Consider the following 12,239-nt stretch of genomic DNA (forward strand, 5'->3'; position numbering starts at 1 on the left):
GGTAGCCTAAACCTAAGCAATGAGCCTAGGCACTGTGGCCACATTTCCTGCTATGACACAAAGGCATCCTGCCAGGGTCACTTCTGCCCATGGTTCAGTTCCTGGCATCAGAAGAGCGGGAAATCCCCAAAGGTAGGGCAGCTGGCTCCCAAAGACTTCTGGGGATCATTCAAGTGTGGAACTCCATCACCAGTTGGCTCCTCTGGGGAGTTTGATCCAAATGGTAAGTTACGGTAAGATTAGTAAAACTGTCTCTCAGAAAGTGACCCCTACATGGAGATCTCTCCTACCTGAGGGCACTACAGCTTCCTCCTCCTGCCCTGTTTCTTTCCAGCTGGAGACACATCTTCTGGGATGTGTAACAGGGATGAGTGCCGAGGCCCCTGCCATTTGATCCTCAAGTGTTTAGAGAACACCCTCTATGCTAGACAGTAGAGGGAGACAGAGTACGTCTCCTGCCAATGCAGCTCCTGGGTGTGGGGGTGGGGGTGGGTGGAGGGGCACATGTGGTCTGGAGGGAGATCTCAATACAAGCTGAGTGTGGTGGCACATGATTGTAACTTCAGCATTTGAGAGGTTAGTGTAGGAGGATTATGAATTTGAAGCCAGCCTGGGTATGGGTCTGTCATGGATGATGATGGTGATGTTGATGATGATAGTGATGGTCATGACAGTGGTGGTGGTGGTGGTGATGATGGTGATGATGATGGTGATGGTGGTGGTGATGATGGTGATGGTGGTGATGATTTGGTGATCATGATGGTAGTGATGATGATGGTGATGATGATGATGACACTAAGTGGCATTATAAAGTTTTATCAGTTATAAAACCAAAGAGAATTTTCTAAAGAATCTGGAAAGGACTTTGAAACAGATATGACTTATGAGCAAGACCTTCTATGACAGCCAAGGCAGGTGGACAATGGAGAGGGGGAATCTTCTAAGCAGGACCCCCAGCATGGGCAGAGGCAGAAAACTCAAACGTGTTGTGAGGAGGTCATTTGTTGGTTCCCAGCTGCTCAGCCCCAAAATAATCACACAGAAACTATATTATTAAAATCAATGCTTGGCCCATTAGCTCTCTCTTCTTATTTGCTAACTCTTACATCTTAATTTAACACATCTCCATTAATCTGTGCGTTACCACTACCAAAAGTTTCAGCACATCTGTCTCCAGCAGTGTCTCCATGGCTTCTCCCTCTGACTCTGCCTCCTTTCTCCCAGCATTCAGTTTAGTTTCCCCCACCTACCTAAGTTCTACCCTATCAACAGGCCAAGGCAATTTCTTTATCCACCAATGGTATTCACAGCATACAGAGGGGAATCCTAATCTCAAACGAGCATGGTAAGCAGATAAATATGAGATGGTGGAGGATCAGACCGAATGGGTTTGAATCCCAAAGCTGTTATCTGCTAGTCAGGTAAAATTGGGTAACCTCTTGAACATTTCTGTTCCTTGAGTTCCTTATCTGTAAGAATGGAGATAGCAGCACATCATAAATGGAGCATTGTGCAGTTTGAACAAGCTAGGTCCCACTAGGTAGCTGGGCTCTCTGGGTCTCGAGTTCAAGACCAGCCAGAACTACATACTGAGAGAGCTAGCTCAAAAATAAATAGATAGATAGGTAGATAGATAGATAGATAGATAGATAGATAGATAGATAGATAGAATTATAGACAGAGACAGACAGACAGACAGTTATGTAGCAGGTGCTCCATAAATACATACATTATTATTGCTGGAGGAGAAAAGGGGGTGATGTGGGATCAGAGTGGGCAGAGCTTATAGGGGAGGAAATCAGAGAAGTGGGAAGATGAGAAGCCCTGCAGGGGCAGGCCAGGAGCTGCTGGAGAGGAGGAAGAATGAGAGAGTAGAGGAGAGTGGAGATGGGGCAGAGGCTGGAGCAAGGATCAGGTGGTAAGAAGATCTCAGACAGGGCAGAGGAAGAAAGGTGAGGGTCAGTTTGAAGAGGAAAGGAGATCACTTAGAACTTAGACGCTGGCTGCTTGGAATTTACGTTCTAGTAGTTGACATTAAGGCATTTCAGTTTCTTGTTTTTTTTTTAAGGCAAGATTTCACTCTGCAAACCAGGCTGCAAACCCTCAGCAATGCTCCTGCCTCCGCCTCTCAAGTACTGGGATTACAGGTGTAAACCACCATATCCAGGTTCGCTCTGTTTTTAAATAATGTTCCTTGAAAATTCTGGGTCCAACTACCCCTTACCCAGGCCAAAGGGGCAGGTTTGGGTGCCCCATTCTTACATTTCTGTCCTCCCTGGGGTGTTTCAGATGCAAGGCAGAGAAACTAAGGCCATAAAGCCAGGCCATCCTGTCTTGCCTGATCCCTGCCATGGCGAGTGTAGAGTCTTTAGCAGCAGCCCGTGCCACCGGGGGCAAAGCTGACAAGTGCCCCGTCACTGCTGCTTTCCGTCACTGCAGGTTCTAGCGTGCTTGGTAGACTCTGTGCAATGATATGTAGGCACAGATGTGACCGGCAGAAATTTCTATCTAAAAGACACCTGTTTCCAAAGAAAATCCATTTCTCAAGTTCATCACATAGACAAAGGGATAGAGCCTTTAATGAGAAATATGAAGTATCCTAGTAGAAAAGCAGGGTGAGTTTCCACAGAGTTTGCAGGAAACAAAATGCGAGTGACCCTGAAGCTTGTGACGAAATAGACAACCTCACTCATGAAGAAAGAGGTCAAAACCGATACTACACTGGGAAGCTATTTTTCAGCTGGGCGATTGGCAACGTTCACAACATGTGAGACTTTGAGGCTACTGCTGGGAGGACCAGGCACTGATGCCAGTATTTCAATGCAGCTACCTGCGTGGAAGCCCACCCTTACTCATAGCCACACAAGTGGACGTGGGTGACCATGACTGACAGGAGTTTAAAATAAGCCAAATAGTGGGTGACAGAGGACCAGTTAGATAAACTGTAGGTTCTGAAGAAAATAGAATAACATGCAGCTGTAAATAAGGATTTGGTAGCTCTCTGTGCTGATTCAGAAGTATTTCCGCCATAATGTAAGTGGGGGAAAACAGACAAGGTGCTGACCTATGTGCTTTAGAGTAACATAGGAAATGCCTTCATGTGTTGTTAAATAGTTCTGAACAGATACAGGTACACTCCCCCCTTCCTGAGTCAGTTCTGAGCTGGGGAGTGTGTCGGCTGTAGAATGGGGGAGGTGGGGGGAAGACTTTCTCTTTATGAGTCATGTATCACATCATAGCAAAGCTATCCTTAAGAACCATTATTCTGCTGCCTCCACTACTTGTCTGCCCCCATCCTTCAACACCTGAGACAGGTGGAGGAGCTGGCCAAGGGGTCATAAGAATGGGAGAGCTGCCCCAGCCCTCCGGAGAGTGTGGGAGAGCAGACCCTGAGGGTGTGAAAGCAGGAGAACTGGCCCCACCCCTCACTCCTTGAGGTGAATTAGCTGGGGCAATGCTAGAGAGCGCCCCCTGGTGGTGAGGACGGGGGAGAACTGGCAGGTGGACCTTGCAGCTGCCCAGACTCAGGATCAGGGTTGTGGCTTGGCCCACCCCAACATCCACCCATCTAGGATTGCTAGAGCACATGAAGGGACCTGCCCCAAAGACCCAAAAAGGCAAGATTCCCTAATACAGGGCAACAGCAGGATATCCAAGAGGAGTCCCAGTGAGGGCCCAATACCAATAGTGTAGCAGAAACCAGAAGCCTTGAACCAGACCAATGGCTCTTTGCAATGAGGACTTGCAAGTGAAGATACATGGACAGAAGGGTTTACTGTGTGACTCATTGTGTCACACTGCAGCTTCCATGATGAGATTTTATTTTTTTTCCTTTTTTTTCTTTTCCCTTTCTTCTCTTAAATTTTGTTTTATTTTGGAAGGGGGTAAAGGGACCAAGGTTGGATGTAAGGGACAGGGAAATGAATGGGATCGAGATACATGATGTAAAAGACACAAAGAAAAAGAAAGAGAAAAGAACCTCCGTTCTCCTGTCACACTATTTACTGAGCTCGATAGATGCCTTCTGTTTCCATATGTTGACCTGCAACCCCCACATACAGCATGCAGGATGCACACATCCTATAAAGGAGGATTCCTTCTGACTCACTCCCCCCGCCAGGAGCTCGGCATCACCCTTCATATGGCAGACATCTGGGTATTTGAAAATGTGTTTACAGGGGGCTGGAGAGATGGCTCAGTGGTTAAGAGCATTGCCTGCTCTTCCAAAGGTCCTGAGTTCAATTCCCAGCAACCACATGGTGGCTCACAACCATCTGTAATAAGGTCTGTTGCCCTCTTCTGGCCTGCAGGCATACACACAAACAGAATGTTGTATACGTAATAAGTAAATAAATAAATATTTAAAAAAAAAAGAAAATGTGTTTACAGCAACCGTGTTCTCCAGTTAATCTCACCTCCTGGTAGTCACGCTCCGTGCAGACCCCTCCTGCAGCTGAACAGAGATGCCATGTGCAGTCACTGAGACATTCCTCTTGACTCTCATGGCTCCCTCACTCTAGGGAAGCCTGCCACCACCCAAGAACACGGGCAGAGGTCTACCTGGTGAGGGACTGGGGTCTGCTGCTAACGGCCATGTGACTGAGGCATCTTAGAACAGTTAAAACTTTAGATGACGGCGGATCAGCTTGACAAGAGACAGAGAGCCCCAGATTTGTGACCCAGAGACCCTGGGTAACAGTAAACATGCCTATGTTAAGGGCACTAAATTTGGGGCAGTTTGTTACCCAGTGATGTGTAACTAACACAGTCAAGATGTCCTGATGGAGTGCTTACTTAGGGCTGATTCCGTGAGGGATACCGTGGGAACAGACATGCTCCGCGCCTTGGGGGGAGCAAACCACATGTGCATCTGTTCCCAGACTCATCAGTGTTGGCACAGATGTTTTTAAACCCTTTCTTCTCACTGCGCCACTGGCTTGTGGTGAGTGGTGGTGATTCAGGATACAGGCAACACACTATAGGACAATACGGAACTTTCTGGAGTTGTGAAAATATATAGCTTAATAAGTTTAATTTACAAAGCTGTATATGGCTTTTGGGGGGGGCGGTTTCAAGACAGGGTTTCTCTGTGCAATAGTCCTTCCTGACTGTCCTGGAACTCACTTGGTAGACCAGGCTGGCCTCAAACTCATTGAGATCCCCCTGCCTCTGCCTCCTAAGTGCTGGGATTAAAGGCGTGTGCCACCACTGTTTCTATGGATTTTTTAAAAATATTTATTTATATTTATTTATTATGTATACAATATTATCTCTACATGTATGCCTGCAGGCCAGAAGAGGGCACCAGACCTCATTACAGATGGTTGTGAGCCACCATGTGGTTGCTGGGAATTGAACTCAGGACCTTTGGAAGAACAGGCAATGCTCTTAACCGCTGAGCCATCTCTCCAGCCCCCTCTATGGATTTTTTAAAAACTTAGCAAATGAACATTTACTGTTATGTACTTGATTATATTGAAATAATTACTATGGGGTTAGAGAGATGGCTCAGCAGGTAAAGAGTCCTGGCTGCTCTTCCAGAGGACCTGGATTGTGGTAGTTAGGATGGAATTGGCCCCCATAATCTCACAGGAAGTGGCACTGTTAGGAAGTGACTTAGTTGAAGTGAGTATGGCCTTGTTGGAGGAAGTGTGTCACAGTGGGGTCAGGCTTTGAGGTTTCCTATGCTCAGGATACCACCCAGTGTCTCAGTTGACTTCCTGTTGCCTGCAAGATATAGGACTCACAGCTCCGCCAGCACCACGTCTGCCTGTGGGCTGCCACGGACTGAACCTCTGAAACTTTAAGCAAGCCATGGGCAACCCTTATAAGGAAAACATTTAATTAGGCTCAGTTTCCAGCACCCGTGTGACTACTCACAATTACCTGTAACTCTAGTTCATTGGGGTCCAACACCTTTTCCTCACCCATGCATGTGGTATACTTGCACAAATACAGCCAAAAGATTCAGACACACAAAATAAAGACAAGTAAATAAAGTCAGGTATAGTGGTACATGCATTCACCCCTGCCCTTGGGAGCAGAGGCACGTGGACCTCTGTGAGCTTGAAGCCAGACTGGTTCGTGTAGCAAGTTCCAGCCAACTGGGGTATACAGTGAGACCCTGTCTCAAAAAAGAAAGGAAGAAATGATAAATTGGAAGGGATGTTTGGCTCAGTGGTAGAGCCCTTGCCTAGCGTTTAGGAGCTGAACTGGAGTCTGGGGAGACGACTCAGCAGGTGGGAGTACTCAATACCCAACCGTGAGGATCTGAGTCTGAATCCCCCACATAAAAAGCTGAGCAAAGCTATGCATGGGCCTGTGACCCCAAGCACCATTGTGGGACCTTGCTGACTGACAGTCTGGCCTCAGTCTCAGTGAAAGATCCTGCCAAAACGAAATAATTGGAGAATGGCCTCGGAGGGCGGTCAGTGGTTTTGTACACAGAACATGACCACACAAATGATGTGTGCACACAACACACACACGATGAATTGGTGCACACATGTGTTAAAGAAGGTAATAGGTAAAGACAGAGGAGAGGCAGTGGATGTAGAACTGCAAAATCCTTTCGATTCTGTTACATGTTTAAACACTGCACTGTGAATCATTTGGGAAGCAGGACATTTTGTGCCAACGTGCACCGATTCCTTCGTTTATTTTTATTATTTTGATGGCACAGAAGCATTCTAGTTTAAAAAGAAAAAGAAAAGCCAAATGTAGAAAAAGCCACTCCCCTCTCTGATCCTATATCCTTTCCTCTTTGGTATCACCCAGTTTCCGGTGGGCGTGGTGGGTAGCTTCTAGACTTTTCCCTAGTCACATGGGTGGGATGGGTAGTTTCCAGACTTTTCCCTAGTAATGTGGGCGGGGTGGGTAGTTTCCAGACTTTTCCCTAGTAATGTGGGCGTGGTGGGTAGCTTCCAGACCTTTCCCTAGTCACGTGGGCGGGGTGAGTGGCTTCCAGACCTTTCCCTAGTCACGTGGGCGGGGTGAGTGGCTTCCAGGCTTCCCCTAGTCTCGTGCATCCAGAGGGTATCAACCTTCTCCACACTCTTCTCATCCTGCTGCCCAGCCTGGCCTGGAACACGCACAGAGCTGCGGGTATGAATGAACCATCCTGCCCAGCCTTTCCCACACTCCAGTACACGTGTGCCATGGGACTCCCTTGGTACTAAGTCACACACATCACCAAGATGCCAAGCGGGGGAGGACTTGACTTTTCTAAGACACAGGCTCAGAGAAGAGGAGCTTCATCTGGCACCCACAGCACGCTAGATGTGCAGACGGGGCCAGAAGATCATGGGCCGACCTGAGTTTCTCAGGGATACTGAGTCCCAGTGTCCAACCCTCACCACCCCCAGAAATAAAACAAAGAGATGGGATTGTTCTCCCATTCCCAGATCTGACAGCTCTGCCAGGGGGGATTCTAGCCAAATGGGAGTGGTGAACATGGCCATGCCCAAGACCCTCTTTGTAGAACCTGCAGGCTGGTCTGGTTCTGCCCCTTCAGGGAGGAGCCTGGCTTGGCATACCCTGACCAAGAGGAAGTCCACAGAGTGCTTCCTCTTTTCTTGCCCTCTGGGGACACTGGGGGAAGGGGAGAGAGTGTTATGAAACTCAACCCTTCCCCAGCCTCCTGGGAGGACCTATCAGCTGGAGGTCGCCACACAGATGGGGGCAGAAAAAGCAGTTTCAAGGGCTCCCCCAGCACCACCGCTGCCCCCCCACTCCCCTCCCCTGCACCTCCTATCACATCTGGCCCTGAATAGGCCACTGTCCCAGAAGCAAGGACCATGCCTGGGAAGGTAAGATTTGAAGATTTCCTAGGCCAGTGTCTGAGTCACCTCCTCACAGCAGCCCTGTACCCCATGAGAAGTGGGGAGTTCACAAGCAGACCAAGCCCCTACCATTGCTGGGCTTCCCAGGCTGCCTGTGACACCCTGTCCCCCTACTGTCTTCTTATTTTACCATCACTATGACCAAACACTGAAAGACCCCAACTGCAGGAAGGAAGTTTTGGGGGAGAGCTCCGTAGCAGGAGGCAGCTGGTCACACTGTGTCTGCAGTCAGGAAGAGAGGGAGAAACTCTGGCGCTCAGCTCCTCTTCTCTGTTTTAGTCCATTTGGGACCTCAGCTCATACAACGGCACGGCCCACACTGACGGTGAGTCTTCAGTGAACACAATCCAGACAGTTCCTCAAAGGCGTGTCCAGACATTTGTTTCCATGGTGACCCTGGATCAGGTTGACGAGATTAACCCTCCCGTCACGCATCGGGTGGCCTTGAGCCTTTGCTCATCCCACAGGCACCACAGGAACCCCTGTGTGGTGCGACCCAGGCTGGACTGTGTCCTCCACCAATACAGTTCACAGTGTTCATCCCCCACCCCGACCCCTATATATACAGCGGTTTTTCCCCCTCACTCTAAATGGCAGGTTTCAGTGTGTGCCTCTGTAATTGAACAATTGGATAGAAAGTTGCGAAGTTGCTCTGGCACCAAGACTATCTTGTCCATCTTTGTGCTCCCTTAGCCCAGCAGAAACAACACCCTGCGGGGCCAGTGGGTGAAAGTGCCTTACCTCACAATGTTATGAGCTGGGTGTAGCCCCAGAACCCATGTTTCAAAAGAAGAGTTGGGTGCAGGGATAAACGTGCATAATCCCAACAGTCCTACTGTGAGAGGGAAGTCTGAGCCAGCAGAATCTCCTGGAAGTTCGGGCCCAACTAGCCTGGGTTATGAAGCATAGCAGAAGCTGCCTAAGAAGGTGGAGGAAGGAAAGAATTGACGCCTGAAAGGTGTCCTCTGAGCTCCATTTGTACACTGGGGTACATGCACACACGATGATGATGATGATGATGATGATGATGATGATGATGATGATGATGATGATGATGGAACTTGAAAAAAGGAATGAATACTACAGCCTCTAATGCATATATTATCAGAACTGGAGAGTGAAGAGTTGGGTTTCCATCCTAACATTCACTGGTGGCTCCTACCTAAATGACCCTCAGTTTTTTCACCTGTGAAACGGGAACAAGAATACTCCCTGCACTGACTTTGAAAAGCAAGAGAGGGGGCAGGCCACCAACAAATTAAGCTTATGACTGTACTGCAATGCCCACTGGTGACAGTTGACAAGTTCTATGGTGAGAAGAGGAGCTGAGGGTGAAAGCTGGAGACGGTTGGAGAATGGGAAGCAGAGTCAGGGAGTTGGTAGGGGCTGCTGGGGATATCTTAAGGCTTGCCCCTCTTGTAAAGGAGGACAGTGGTGACCTCTGTCAGTATGAATGTGTGCGAAATGACTGTGGCTGCTTTGCAAACAAAAGGGGAAATACTGGAGGCCTGAAGTAACGATTGCGGCACCTCCACCGCACCCAGCTGGTTTTGAATAGGAGATAACCAACAATGGTCCCAAGGAACTCAAAATACGGAATGCAAATGCCCATAGACATAGGAAAAGTATCCTGGAACTAGCCAGTGTCTTGCTCACTGCTAAGTGGGTCCTGTGTTGTTGCCTGGGTCCTGCCCTTCTGGGATGAGGTCTGTCTGAGTCCTCCATTCACCAGTGCCCCTCTCCCACCTCTGATATGTTGATTGTACACACTACAAACATCACTGTTACAGGCCACACTAAAGTACACCCACTGGCCATGAGAATTTGAGTCCTTGTTCTACCATTGTTGGACTCTATCGCACGTCTTTAATCCCAGCACTTGGGAGGCAGAGGCAGGTGGATCTCTGTGAGTTCGAGGACAGCCTGGTCTACAAGAGCTAGTTCCAGGATAGGCTCCAAAGCCACAGAGAAACCCTGTCTCAAAAAACCATTTAAAAAAAAATAACGAGCTCATGCAGCTGAAGACAGAGAGACCCCAGCTGGTAAGCGACAGTGAGCCCAGCGTCTGCCCTTCGCTGTCTCGGCCCCAGGCCCAACCGACAGGACACCTTCAGAACAACCCTCCTAATCCCTCAGCCTCTAAAACTTCTGCCCAACCTCAATTCTATTTTGTTCACAAAAATCTCTGGGTTGTTGGCATGTTACAGGATCTCGTGTAGTCCAGGCTAGTCTAGAACTCCCCATGCAACTGAGGATGACCTTAGACTCATCATCCTCCTGCCTCCACCTCCCAAGTGCTGGAGTGACAAATGTGCACCATGACACTAAGCAAGAAGTTTCTGACTTTGTTTCTTTAAAGTCTTTGGACTGGAGAGGTGGCTCAGCAGTGAAGAACACGTCCTACTCTTCCAAAGGATCTGAGTTTGGTTCCCAGCACCTACCCCAGGAAGCTCACAAATGCCTGTAACTCCAGGTCCAGGGGATCCAAGACCCTCTTTTGGCCTCCTCAGGCACCCATTCACACATAAAAATAAATCTTTAGAGCCGGGCAGCGGTGGTGCACGCCTTTAATCCCAGCACTAAGGGAGGCAGAGGCAGGAGGATCATTAGAGGCCAGCCTGGTCTACAGAGTGAGTTCCAGGACAGCTGTAAATACACAGAAAATCCTTGTCTTGAAAAACAAACAAACAAAACCCTTTAGAAACATTAAAGAAATTAAAGGTCTTTTTGCTGTCTGAGAATAGTGACAATATGGCTCACAAGAGACAAGGAAAAAGGGCGTCCTACGAGTCCCCTCCCAGGGGGACACCCTCCAGCTGCTCAACTGCCCATCCTGACTCGGCCCAGTATGGTCCTAGGTTCTTGCTCTATGCACCTAATGAACAGTAAAACCACCAGACACTATGTTGCTTTCTTCCCAGTTACCCACGTATCTTGACATTCGGACTCTATTAGTACATAAGGAGCTTCTCATTCTTTTTCTTTTTTTAAAGTGTTTTAGTGGAACTGGAGAGACATCTTGGTGGTTAAGAGAACTAACTGCTCTTCCAAGGGACCTGGGTTCAGTTCCCAGCATCTACCTGAACACTCACGACAGCCCATAAAGTTCCAGGAGATCCAACACCCTCTTTCCATCTCCACAGACTCCTGTATACATGTGGTACTTATAAACTCACCTAGGCACGCATGCATGTGCACACATGTGCGCACACACACACATACACACACACAATCTTTTTTAAAATGTTTGCATTGAAGCATTATTTACACTCTGTAGACCTCACCCTTTGGCTTTGACAGCGCAGTGGTTTTTGACATATTCATCCTTCACAGAGATATTCATCTGTCACAGTTCATTTCTGACCACCCAAACTACCCTCCCCGAAGAAGACACTTCATTCATTAGCAGTCACCAGCTCAGTGCGACCACTGTCTGCTTTCTGTACCTGTATGTTTGCCAGTCTGCGCACCTCAGGAAATGGTGTCACACATGTATGGAGTTTGGGGACTTTTCTCACTCAGTATAATGTTAGCAAAGTTTACCCATGCTGAAATCAGTATCATTGATTCACACCCTTTTACTGTCTAGTCATAGTCCACTGTATAGATAGACCACATTTTGTGTAGCCATCGATGGGCATTGGAGTTGCCTCTGGTTTGGGGCTGTTTTGAATAACGCTGCTCTAAGACTTCAGACCCTTATGTAAACATATATTTTCAGTCCCTTTAGCTATATACCCATGAGCAGGATTGCTGGGTCTTAGGTATTTCCATTTATAACCTTCTGAGGAACTGATAGACCCTTTATCAAAGAGGCTGGGTTTTTTTTACATTTTGAGTGTGTGTGTGTGTTCATGTGTGTGCCTGCATGCCAAGCCATATATGTGGAGGTCAGAGGACAATTTGAAGGAGTCAATTCTCTCCTCTTACTTGTGGGTCCTGGAGATTGAACTCGAGTTTTTAAGCTTGGCAGAAAGCCTCTTTACCCACTGATCCCCCTCACAGGCCCCCCTGGTTGTCTTTTGATCTGTATCTTTTCACGAGCTTATTGACCATTTGTATAATATCTTTGGGGAAATGCCTATTTATATTTCCTGCCCATTTTAAAATTATGTTATCTTTGGGTTCTGGGCAAGGTAGCACATGCCTGTAATCCTAGCACCCAGGAGGCAGATGCAGACGGATTAAAAATTCTAGGCCCATCTGGCTACATAATGAGACACTGTCTCTATTCCCTACTACCTCCAAAATGAATAAATAAATAAAACTTTTGTGCTGTGAATGACATGATCAAGAAAACAAAGATCGAGCATGGGCAACACACCCCTAATCTCAGTGCTGGGAGGCAGAGTTCGAGGCCTGCTGGATCTGTTTAGTGAGTTCCAGGACAGCCAGGGA

The sequence above is a fragment of the Microtus pennsylvanicus genome, chromosome 2 (genome assembly GCF_037038515.1).
Source record: "Microtus pennsylvanicus isolate mMicPen1 chromosome 2, mMicPen1.hap1, whole genome shotgun sequence".
NCBI lineage: Eukaryota > Metazoa > Chordata > Mammalia > Rodentia > Cricetidae > Microtus > Microtus pennsylvanicus.